Source organism: Rhincodon typus, chromosome 5 (assembly GCF_021869965.1).
Source record: "Rhincodon typus isolate 14 chromosome 5, sRhiTyp1.1, whole genome shotgun sequence".
In the NCBI taxonomy this organism is placed as follows: domain Eukaryota; kingdom Metazoa; phylum Chordata; class Chondrichthyes; order Orectolobiformes; family Rhincodontidae; genus Rhincodon; species Rhincodon typus.
The window spans coordinates 114,456,240-114,466,282 of record NC_063336.1 but is presented as its reverse complement, the minus strand read 5'-3'; the positions used below and the strand labels follow the sequence as shown (position 1 = coordinate 114,466,282).

General features: G+C 42.3%; 1 protein-coding gene across 1 annotated transcript in view; it reads right to left on the bottom strand.

Moving 5' to 3' along the window:
* The window catches only part of LOC109922748 (syndecan-1-like), a 66,283-nt gene that overhangs the window by 7,932 nt on the left and 48,308 nt on the right, over nt 1-10,043 (bottom strand). The window lies entirely within an intron of this gene.

The following is a 10,043-nucleotide window of genomic DNA, read 5'->3' as shown; positions in this document are numbered from 1 at the left end:
CCTCCACTAATCATTAGGACTTTGAATTAAGATAAGGATATCATAATAGAACATCAGACTAAAGTATTCCTAGAATTCCTACAGTGAGGAAGCAGGGCATTTTGGCCCATCAAGTCAACACCACTCCTTTAAAGAGCATTCCATAGACTCATGCTTATCACCCTGCATTTCCCATGGCTGACCCACCCAGCCTGTACATCCCTGGACACTATGGGCAATTTACCATGGTCCATCCACCTAACCTGTACATCTTTGGATTGTGAGAGGAAACCGGCAGAAACCCACGCAGACACGGGGAGAACGTGCAAACTCCACACAGACAGTCGCCTGCGGGTGGAATCAAGTCCATGTCCCTGGTGCTGTGAAGCAGCAGTGCTAACCACTGAGCCACCGTGCCACCATGTCATTTTTATTTATTGCCACATAGCAAAAGAAGCTAATTATCCTTAGTCCAGAAACCAGCTATCACAACCTAGTTCCGTCAGAAAACATGCATTGACTTTTCTTCCACTTTCCCTCCTTCTCTCACTGTCATGTAGTCTATCTTTGACTGCTTCCAACTAGCAAAAATGGTCCCTGCTGATGATGGGACCTCCAGATCTCAGCCTGCTCACCATTTCGGGCATAATTTGGATATTCTGTGATGCCTCAAAAATATAAGCTATATCTAAATCAGGCAAGAAACTCGGACCAGAAATTTACTTTCAATGAACATAAAAGTAAATTGAATATTTAGTGCCAAACACTAAAGAAGAAATCTTAAAGATAAGTTGATACAGAGATCAAAGAAAATAGTAATAAGTATGAATAATAATGTCTATTAATTTCAAAACATGTTCAATATTTTTGCCTATATAAAATATATAAGAAAGTCAATTGATTTTGTTTTTGCCACAGCTTACAGTGGTGTGCTCGTGGCCAGTGGGAATCTGATTTCTCCTGTGTTTCCATCATATGATTCAAAAACCATCTGTGACATTCAAATTTATTGCATTTAATAATAGGACAATGCAATATCACATTACAAAATCTCCTATTGTCAGAATTTTATGGCACCAGAGCCTTTGAATTTAATGAAATCATTACATTTTAAATCTCTTTTATATGTCTTCTGAGAAGGATTGTCCTAAGTTATGAAGAAATGAAAGAGAGGTCCCAATGAACTGTAATTTACCACAGCTGGATAGCATTTTGTCCTCCAGAATCCACCATTTTATATCCATGCACCTGGGAAACTACAAAAGGTGATTAACTAGATTTATTGGAAATGCAGTTGACAGTTCACTGCAATCTTTTCTTACCAAGTTCCAGACTGGAATGGAACACCTTTATGTCCATTATACACAAATCAAAAACACAGATATTACAATATACATCAAAGGCTTTTTTGACAGTAAATAAGGAGGTTGAAATGGCATTTTAAACTGTTAAGATACTAACAGATAACTTTCTATAATCAATGAACACAATCACATTCAGAAAGAGCACAGCCCATGTGCATGGAACATGAAATGGAAATGAATACATTGGTGCTGTTCTAAAAATCAGGTAAATGCCAAATTATGAGAATAGAGTAGAGGGTACATACCTATCTCTTACTTTATTATGTTTGGTTGGATATCAGCACCAGAGGTCCAAAACAAATGTTCCTCTTCTCTTGAGCTTAATAATTAACCAAAGAAAAATAATCAATTAAAATTTCTGTGGAGAAGAAAAACAACTCAGTGATACCCAGGACTGCCCTTCTCACGAAAGACTGTACAGTAAAAAAGATATTTCCAGTAACCGATTACTCCTGATGGAACTTACTCTTCAGGATTTTCAACTTTTTTTTCCCTTTATTCATTCACGGGATGAGGGCATCGCTGGCTATTGCCAGCATTTATTGCCTATCCCTGAGGGAGAGCAGTTAAGAGTCAACCACGTTGCTGTGGGCCTGGAGTCAGACCAGGCCAGACCAGGTAAGGATGGTAGTTTCCTTCCCTAAAGGACATTAGTGAACCAGATGGGTTTTTCCCCTACAATCAACAATGGATTCATTGAATTCAAATTCCACCATCTGCTGTAGTGGGATTTCAACCCAAGTCTCCAGAACATTACCTGGGTCTGTGGATTAACCGTCTCGTGATAAAATCATTGGGCCTTTGCCTGTACTTGGATATACCAGGGAATTAACATCACATTATTAACTTGCTTGGGCAGCATAGCAGCTCAGTGGTTAACACTGATACCTCACAGTGCCAGGGTCCTGGGTTTGATTCCTGACATGGGTGACTGTCTGTGTGGAGGTTGCTCATTCTCCGCGTGTCTGTGTGGGTTTCCTCCAGGTGCTCCGGTTTCCTCCCACGGTCCAAAGATGTGCAGGTTAGGTGGATTGGCCAGGCTGAGTTGCCCATAGCATCCAGGGATGTGTAGATTAGGTGAATTAGCTGTGGGAAATGCAGGATTTCAGGCATAGGGTAGGGAACTGGGCCTGGGTGGGATGCACTTCAGAGAGTCAGTGAAACTCAATGGGCAGAATGGCCTCTTTTCACACTGTAAGGATTCTATGATCCTCAACACTTTCACTGTTGGCTGACTTACATACTCAGCAAAGATGCACTGCCTCTGAGGAGATCATATTCTTAGCAAGGATGTAGCAAATCCAACAAGAGAAGGGACAGTTCTGGACTTATTTTAGGAAATGAAGCTGAGCAGCTGGTAGAGGTTTCAGCAGTAGACCATTTTAATGGTGGTGACCATAATTCAGTTTGAATTAGAGTAGCTGTGGAAACAGATTATGATGGACTAATAGCAAAATCTTGATATTCAGAAAAGGCCAATTTTATTGAGTTGTGAAAAGGACTGGAAACAGCTATGAAGATAAATTCCTGTCAGAACTTTGGGAGACATTAAAGGAGGAGGCAGAGGAGGTCTGGAACAAATTTGTTCCTATGAAGTTAAAGGTATCACTTGCACTCCCAAAACTAGCCACCTTTTCATCCCACTGTCCCACCCAATGTTAAAGAGCATATAGAGTAAGATAATGAAAACTCAGGAAGCTTAGGACACAACAACATCTCAACTCTGCAGAAAACTGAGAGAAGTATAAACAGGTGAAATTGAAAAGAAAATTTGAAAACAAAACAGACGGCATGAAAAACTACTAGCCAATGAAAGCAAGGAAAAGCAACAGATGTTTTAAAAAATATATGAAGAGAAAGAGGATAAGTAAAGTAAGAGTATAGCCAATCAAAAAGTACAAAAACAGCACAGAGGTGGAATATGTGGGCATAGTTTATAACCTTTCCTCAATTTTCACAAAAATGAGGGACGAAGCAGACACTGTGGTTAAAGGAGTATGAAATATTATGTAGGATAAACATAGAAAAGACAGAAGTATTAAGGTGTTTAGCATCCTTGAAAATGGATAAATCGCCAAGCCAAGTTAAAATGCACTCAAGGCTGGTAATTGAAGCAAAGGAAGAAATAATGCAACCTCTGACCATGGCTTTTCAATTCTCTCTTACTACATACTTGTTACCAGAGGATCATACTGTTGTTTTGAAAAAAGGAGTAAGGAATTAACCAGTCATCCAAATCTCATTGATGGGCAAACTACTGCTATTAAAAAGTCTGAAAGACAATGCAAATCACCATTTAGAAAGGCACAATTAGAGGAGGAGAAATTTAAAACTATGAGGGGCCTAAATAGAGTGGCTAGGAAGGGTCTATTGTTGTTAACAAAGAGATCAGTAACAAAAGACTTGTTCATAATGTAATTGGTGGAAGAATTATAGAAGAGTTGAAGAGTAAATCATTTTCACACAGAAGTATACAGTTCTAGAAATTTACTTTCAATTTAAAAAAAGTAGAGATAGCTTTACTCTCTATCAAACCCCGTGCTGTCCCTGTCCTGGGAGTGTTCGATGTGAACAGTGTAGAGAGCTTTATTTTCTGTTCAAAGTGTAGAGGAAGCTTTACATTGTATCTAACCCTGTGTTCACCTGTCCTAGGCGTGTTTGATGAGGACAGTGAACAGAGAGCTCTATTTTCCATTTAGAAGAGAGGCTGATAAATTGGGATTTTTTTTTCACTGGACAATAGAAGGTTGAGGTGTGACCTTATAGGGATTTATAAAATCATGAGGGGCATAGATAAGGTGAATAACAAAGGTCTTTTCCCTAGGGTGGAGGAGTTCAAAACTAGAAGGCATATTTTTTAAGGTGAGAGCAGAAATATTTAAAAGGAACCTGAGGGCCAACTTTTTTCACACAGAGGGTGGTTCATATGTGGAATGAACTGACAGAAAAAATGGTAGGTGCAGGTACAATTATAACATTTAAGAAATATTTGGACAGGTACATGAATAGGAAATGTTTAGAGAGATATTGGCCAAACACAGGCAAATGGGACTAGTTTAGCTTGGGTAGCTTGTTCGGCATGGCCGCATTGGACCAAAGGGTCTGTTTCCGTGCAGTATGACTCTATGACTCTAAGTCCATCTAATTTAACAAGCTTACATTAAGTTTCACTGGAACGCTGGAGTAGACTTTGGACTGAAATGTGAACATAAGAGAAAGATGATATATTAGAATAGAAAGTGACCGGTAGGTCAGGATCACTGTTTGTGGACTGAGCAGATGTGTTCTGCAAAGTGGTCACCCAATCTGCAGTTGGTCTCGACAACATAGAGGACACCACATTGTGAGTAGTGAATACAATCGACCTGATTGTAAGAAGGACTGCTTTACCTGGAGGGAGTGTTTGAGTTCCTGGAGGGAGAAGATAAAGCAATAAACACTAAACTTCCAGTGATTGCCTGGCAAAGTGCCAGGAAAGAGGGTTGATGTGTTGGGGGTGCCAGAAGAGTGTACCAGGGTGCTACAAATGGTAAAGTCCTGCCAGAGAGGGTTAAAATTAGCCTGATAAAATCTGAATGGCAAGGCACTAAAACCCACTCACCTGAACTTAGCTGAACAAAAATGTTGCTGGTTTATATGGTGAAGAAAAATAGTGCCTTTATGGGACAAAGTTAGTCAAACTGATTAAAAAAAAATTGCACCCTTGTGGGTGATGCAACTGTGATGATGACTTAGCAATGAATCATTTCATGTAGGTGTTCCATTGTTTACTTTTAATAATAAACCAAACTTGACATTTATAAGAGTTACTGTGTAATTAATTCTACATGAAATCATGCCTCAGGCCAGGTGAGGTCATGTTAATTTTTAATCATTGCAGCTTACCAAAACCAGAGTTGTCATTTTATTGGATAGCCTGAGCTATCTATGCACAAATCTATGCACTGCAGAAATTTTCAAGGATGCACAGCAAGGGTAAATTTCCATTTTATTCGAAGAAATTTTGGGAGGAATATTCCCAGGTCTGTGCAATGGCAAGCAACTTGGGCAAATATGATGAGGCTAACATAAACATTTAGACTGACCTTTCGGAAACATAAGCTAAGTGTTGATTTCAAGGAGTTACATGGAGAGGTTCTCCAGGGAGTTATCTCACACAGTTCTCTGCTGCTCACCTCATTAAGTATAGAGTCATACAGCATGGAAACAGACCCTTTGGTCCAATCAGTCAATATCAACCATAATCTCAAATTAAACTAGTCCAACCTGCCTGAACTTGGCCCATATCCTTCCAAACATTTCTTACTCAAGTACTTATTCAAATGTCTTTTAAACATTGTAATTGTGTCTGCATGCACCACTTCTTCCAGAAGCTCATTCCATACATGAGCCACTCTCCGTGTAAAAAAATTGCCCCTCATGTCTTTTTTAATACTTTCTCCTCTCAGCTTAAAAATATGCTCTCAGTTTTGAAATTCCCCACTCTATGAAAAAAACTTGCCATTCACCTTATCTATGCCTCTCATGATTTTATAAACCTCTATAAATGACCCCTTCAGACCCCTATGCTCCAGTGAAAAAAGTCCCAGCCTTTCCTTATAAGTCAAACTTCCATTCCTGGCAACATCCTGGTAAATCTTTTCTGAACCCTCTCTAGCTTAATAATATGCTTCCTATAACCAGAACAGCACACAGAACTCCAGAAGAGGCCTCACCAACGTCCTGTACAACCGCAACATGACAACCCAACTCCTATACTCAAAGATCTGAGCAAGTGTGCTAAACACTTTCTGAACCACCCTGAACTACCCACAGGGCTGCCCTGGCACTATCATGCTCTCAGCAACAGCAGAAGTGCTCACCCCTCACACTGGGTTTCTCACTGCCTGCACCATATTTAAAGCCCAGCCGTGCACCAGTTCAAATGCTGCAAGCCGGCAATTGCCTTTCAATGCTCCAGCGCATAAAGATTTGCGCTGAATCAGCCGATAGAGACAATTTGCAGGCCCCCTCCCCACTCCCTCACTTTTCTGACAGGGAGCTGAAGGTGTTGGTGGATGGGGTGTTGGACAGAATGGGGCTCTTTCCTTCAAGTGACCAAAGAAGACCGCATCATCAGATCCCATCAGGCTTGTGTGTGGTGGCCACCCAGACCAGTGCGGTTTGTGTGGTCTGGAGAAATGACCAGCAGGGGCATGAAGAAGGGTAGTGACCTTAGATACTCTGCAAGCATAAGTCCCACCATCGCTCTCTGCTACTTCATACTCAATCTAACTCTGTCACGGCACCCCCCCCCCCCCCCCCCTCCCACCATGCGCACAGTCCAGTACTTTCACAACTGCTCACAGCACTTTCCTCCAATGGCTGTCATCCACCCCATCCGCCCCCCAGCCCCAACATCCTGCCCTCTGTGCTTCCTATTCACTCAGTGGATAATCACTTTCCCCCATCTGCATCAACACTAACAACCTCTGAGGAACATTACACAATAAAAATGTAACAATTAGGAACACTAGGCCATTCAACTTCTCAAGCTTCCTCCCCCATTCAATACAATCATAACTGATCTCATCTCGGTCTCAACTCCACTTTCCTGCCCACTCTCCATAACCCTTCAACCTGTTACTCATTAAAAAAATCCCCTCTTTAATGCCCCAATATCCACTGCACTCTGGGGTAGTGAATTCCATAGGTTCATGATTCTTTGAGAGAAGTAATTTCTCCTCATTGTTTTAAATCTGCTAGCCCTATACTAAACTATGACCTCTCATTGTAGATTGTCCCACATCAGGAAACATCCTGTCTATATTTACTTTGTCAATCCCCTTTAGCATCTTTCATATCTCAGTTAGGTCTCCTTTCATTCTTCTAAACTCCAGAGGGTATAGACCTAATCGGCTCTATCTCTCTTCATAAGACACATTCCACATCTCTGAAGAAAACACAGGCCCTCAGAGGAAGCACGAGTAAACTGCCTCATTCATCTCCCATCAGCTGAGATAATGACAATTCAATCAGTATTTTAGCTAGATTAGAGTTGGATTCACATTGAGAATATTTTACAATGTGTTGTGTGGCACTATCACCACGTTAACTAGGATAGACTTCGAACAGATGTAGGAACTCAAGACCAGGCATCCATGAGATGTCATTAACAGCAGTAGAATTGTACTCCAAATGATCTGTAACCTCATGGCCCAGCATATCCCTCACTCAGCCATTACCATCAAACCAGGGGATTAGCCTGGTTCAATAGAGACTGCAGAAGAGCATGCCAGGAACAGCACCAGGCAGACCTAAAAATGAGACGCCAACCTGATGAAGCTACCAAACAGGGCTACCTGGGTGTCAAACAATATAAGCAGCAAGTGATAGACAGAGCTAAGTGATTCTACTACAACCAAAGGATCAGATCTTTGCAGTCCTGCCACATCCAGTTGTGAATGTTGGTAGGCAAAAACAACTCACTCTAGGACAAGTGTCTACAAATAACCCCGTCAAATATCATCATCCCCAATGATGGGGAGCCCAGTGCAAAACTTTTCTGAAGTATTTGCAACAATCGTCAGCCAGAAATGCTGAGTGGAGGATCCACCTCAGGGGGCTCTAGAATCGCAGATGTCTGTCTTCAGCCAATTTGATTCACTCCACTTGATATCAAGAAATGGTTAAAGGTGCTGGATACTGAAAAAGCTACTGGCCCTGCAACATTTCAGCAATAGTACTGGAGATTCGTGCTCCAGAATTTGCTACTCTCTAGCCAAGTTGTTCCAGTACAGTTACAACACAGGCATCCACCTGACAATGTGTAATGTTGTTGTGGTATGTCCTGCACACAAAACATAGGACAGACTCAACACTGCAAATTTCTGCCCCATCAGTCTCGTCTTAATCATCAGTGAAGTGATGGAAGACTATCAAGCAGCATGTGCTCAGCAATAACCAGTTCAGCGACACCCAGTTTGGGTTCCGCCAGGTCCACCTAGCTCCTGACCTCATTACAGCCTTGGTTCAAACATGGACAAAAGAGCTGAAATCCAAAAGTAATGTGAGAGTGATAGCTATTGACCTCAAGTCTACAGAGTGGCATCACGAAGTTCCAGAAAAATGTGAGTTAATGGGTGTCAGGGGAAAATCTCCACTGTTTGGAGTCATCCTGATGCAAAAGTTGATGGTTCTGGCTGTTAGAGGTCAGTCACCTCAGCTCCAGGACATCTCTGCAGGAGTTCCTCAGGGTAGTGTCCTAGGTCCGAGCATCTTCATCCACTTCTTTAATGACCTTCGCTCCATCATAAGGTGAGAAGTAGGGATGTTCGCCAATGATTGCGCAATGTTCAGCACCATTCATGACTCCTCAGATACTGCAGCAGTACATGGTCAAATATAACAAGATTTGGCTTGGGCTGAAAAATGGAATGTAACATTTGCATCATACAAGGGCCAGGCAATGACCATATGCAATAAGAAAGAATCAAACTATTGCCCCTTGGCATTCAATGACATTACCATCAGTGAATTTCCTTTCTATCAACATTCAGGGGTTACCATTCACCAGGAATTGAACTGGACCAGCCATATAAGTTCAATGGCCACTACAACAGGTCAGAGGCTAGGAATCCTGCAGTGAGTAACTCACCTCCTGACCCTCCAAAGCCTGTCCACTATCTACAAGGCATAACTCAGGAGTGTGATGGAATACTCCCCACTTGCTTGCATAATTGCACCTCCGGGACAAAGCAACCCATTTGATTGACACCACATCCATTCCCTCCACCACGGACACTCTATAGAAGCAATGTGTACTATCTACAAGATGCACTGCAGAAATTCACCAAAGCCCCTTAGACAGCGCCTTCCAAAGCCATGTCCATTCCCATCCAGAAAGACAAGGACAGCAAATACACGGGAAAATCACAACCTGCAAGTTCACCTCCAAATCACTCACCATCCTAACTTGGAAATATTTAGCTGTTCATCAGTGTCACTAGGTCAAAATCATGAAATTCCCTCCCTAAGGACATTATGGGTCAAGCTACAGCACATGGACTGCAGTGGTTCAAAAAGGCACTCACCATAAGCATCTCAAGGTGAATCGGAGTGGGCAAATATGCTGTCCCTATCAGAGATACCCACATTCGGTGAGTGAGTTAAAAGGAAGAGCATATTCTGGCGAACGCATCACTGCCCCCGTCTCTGCAGCTGTCTAAGGAAAAAACATCCCAGGTCCTTAGCATTCAGAGAGCAGGCACCTGCACAGCCCCAAGGGAGAGGGGATCTCAGAGCATGGACCATGAATAACTTCATCAAACTGCACAATCTGGCACAGGAGCAGAGGTAACTTTGTCAGAGACACTCAAGGTAAGTGGGTCACATGTTGGAGGAGATGTCAATGCCATCTCTACTGTTCTGGGTCCAGCATGCGAGAGTCTGACTGTTTCGATGGACAGATTGTCACTGCCATGGAAAGTCAGGTGCAGAAACTTCATATCTGATGGAGATGTGCAAAGACCGGAAACCCCATAGCCATTGACATTCAGCAAAAAACAGCGAGACAACAGGGATGAGGGATAGTAGGAACTGCAGATGCTGGAGAATCCGAGACAACAAGGTGCAGGGCTGGATGAACACAGCAGGCCAAGCAGCATCATAGGAGCAGAGAGGCTGACGTTTCGGGCCTAGACCCTTCATCAGAAAAGGGGG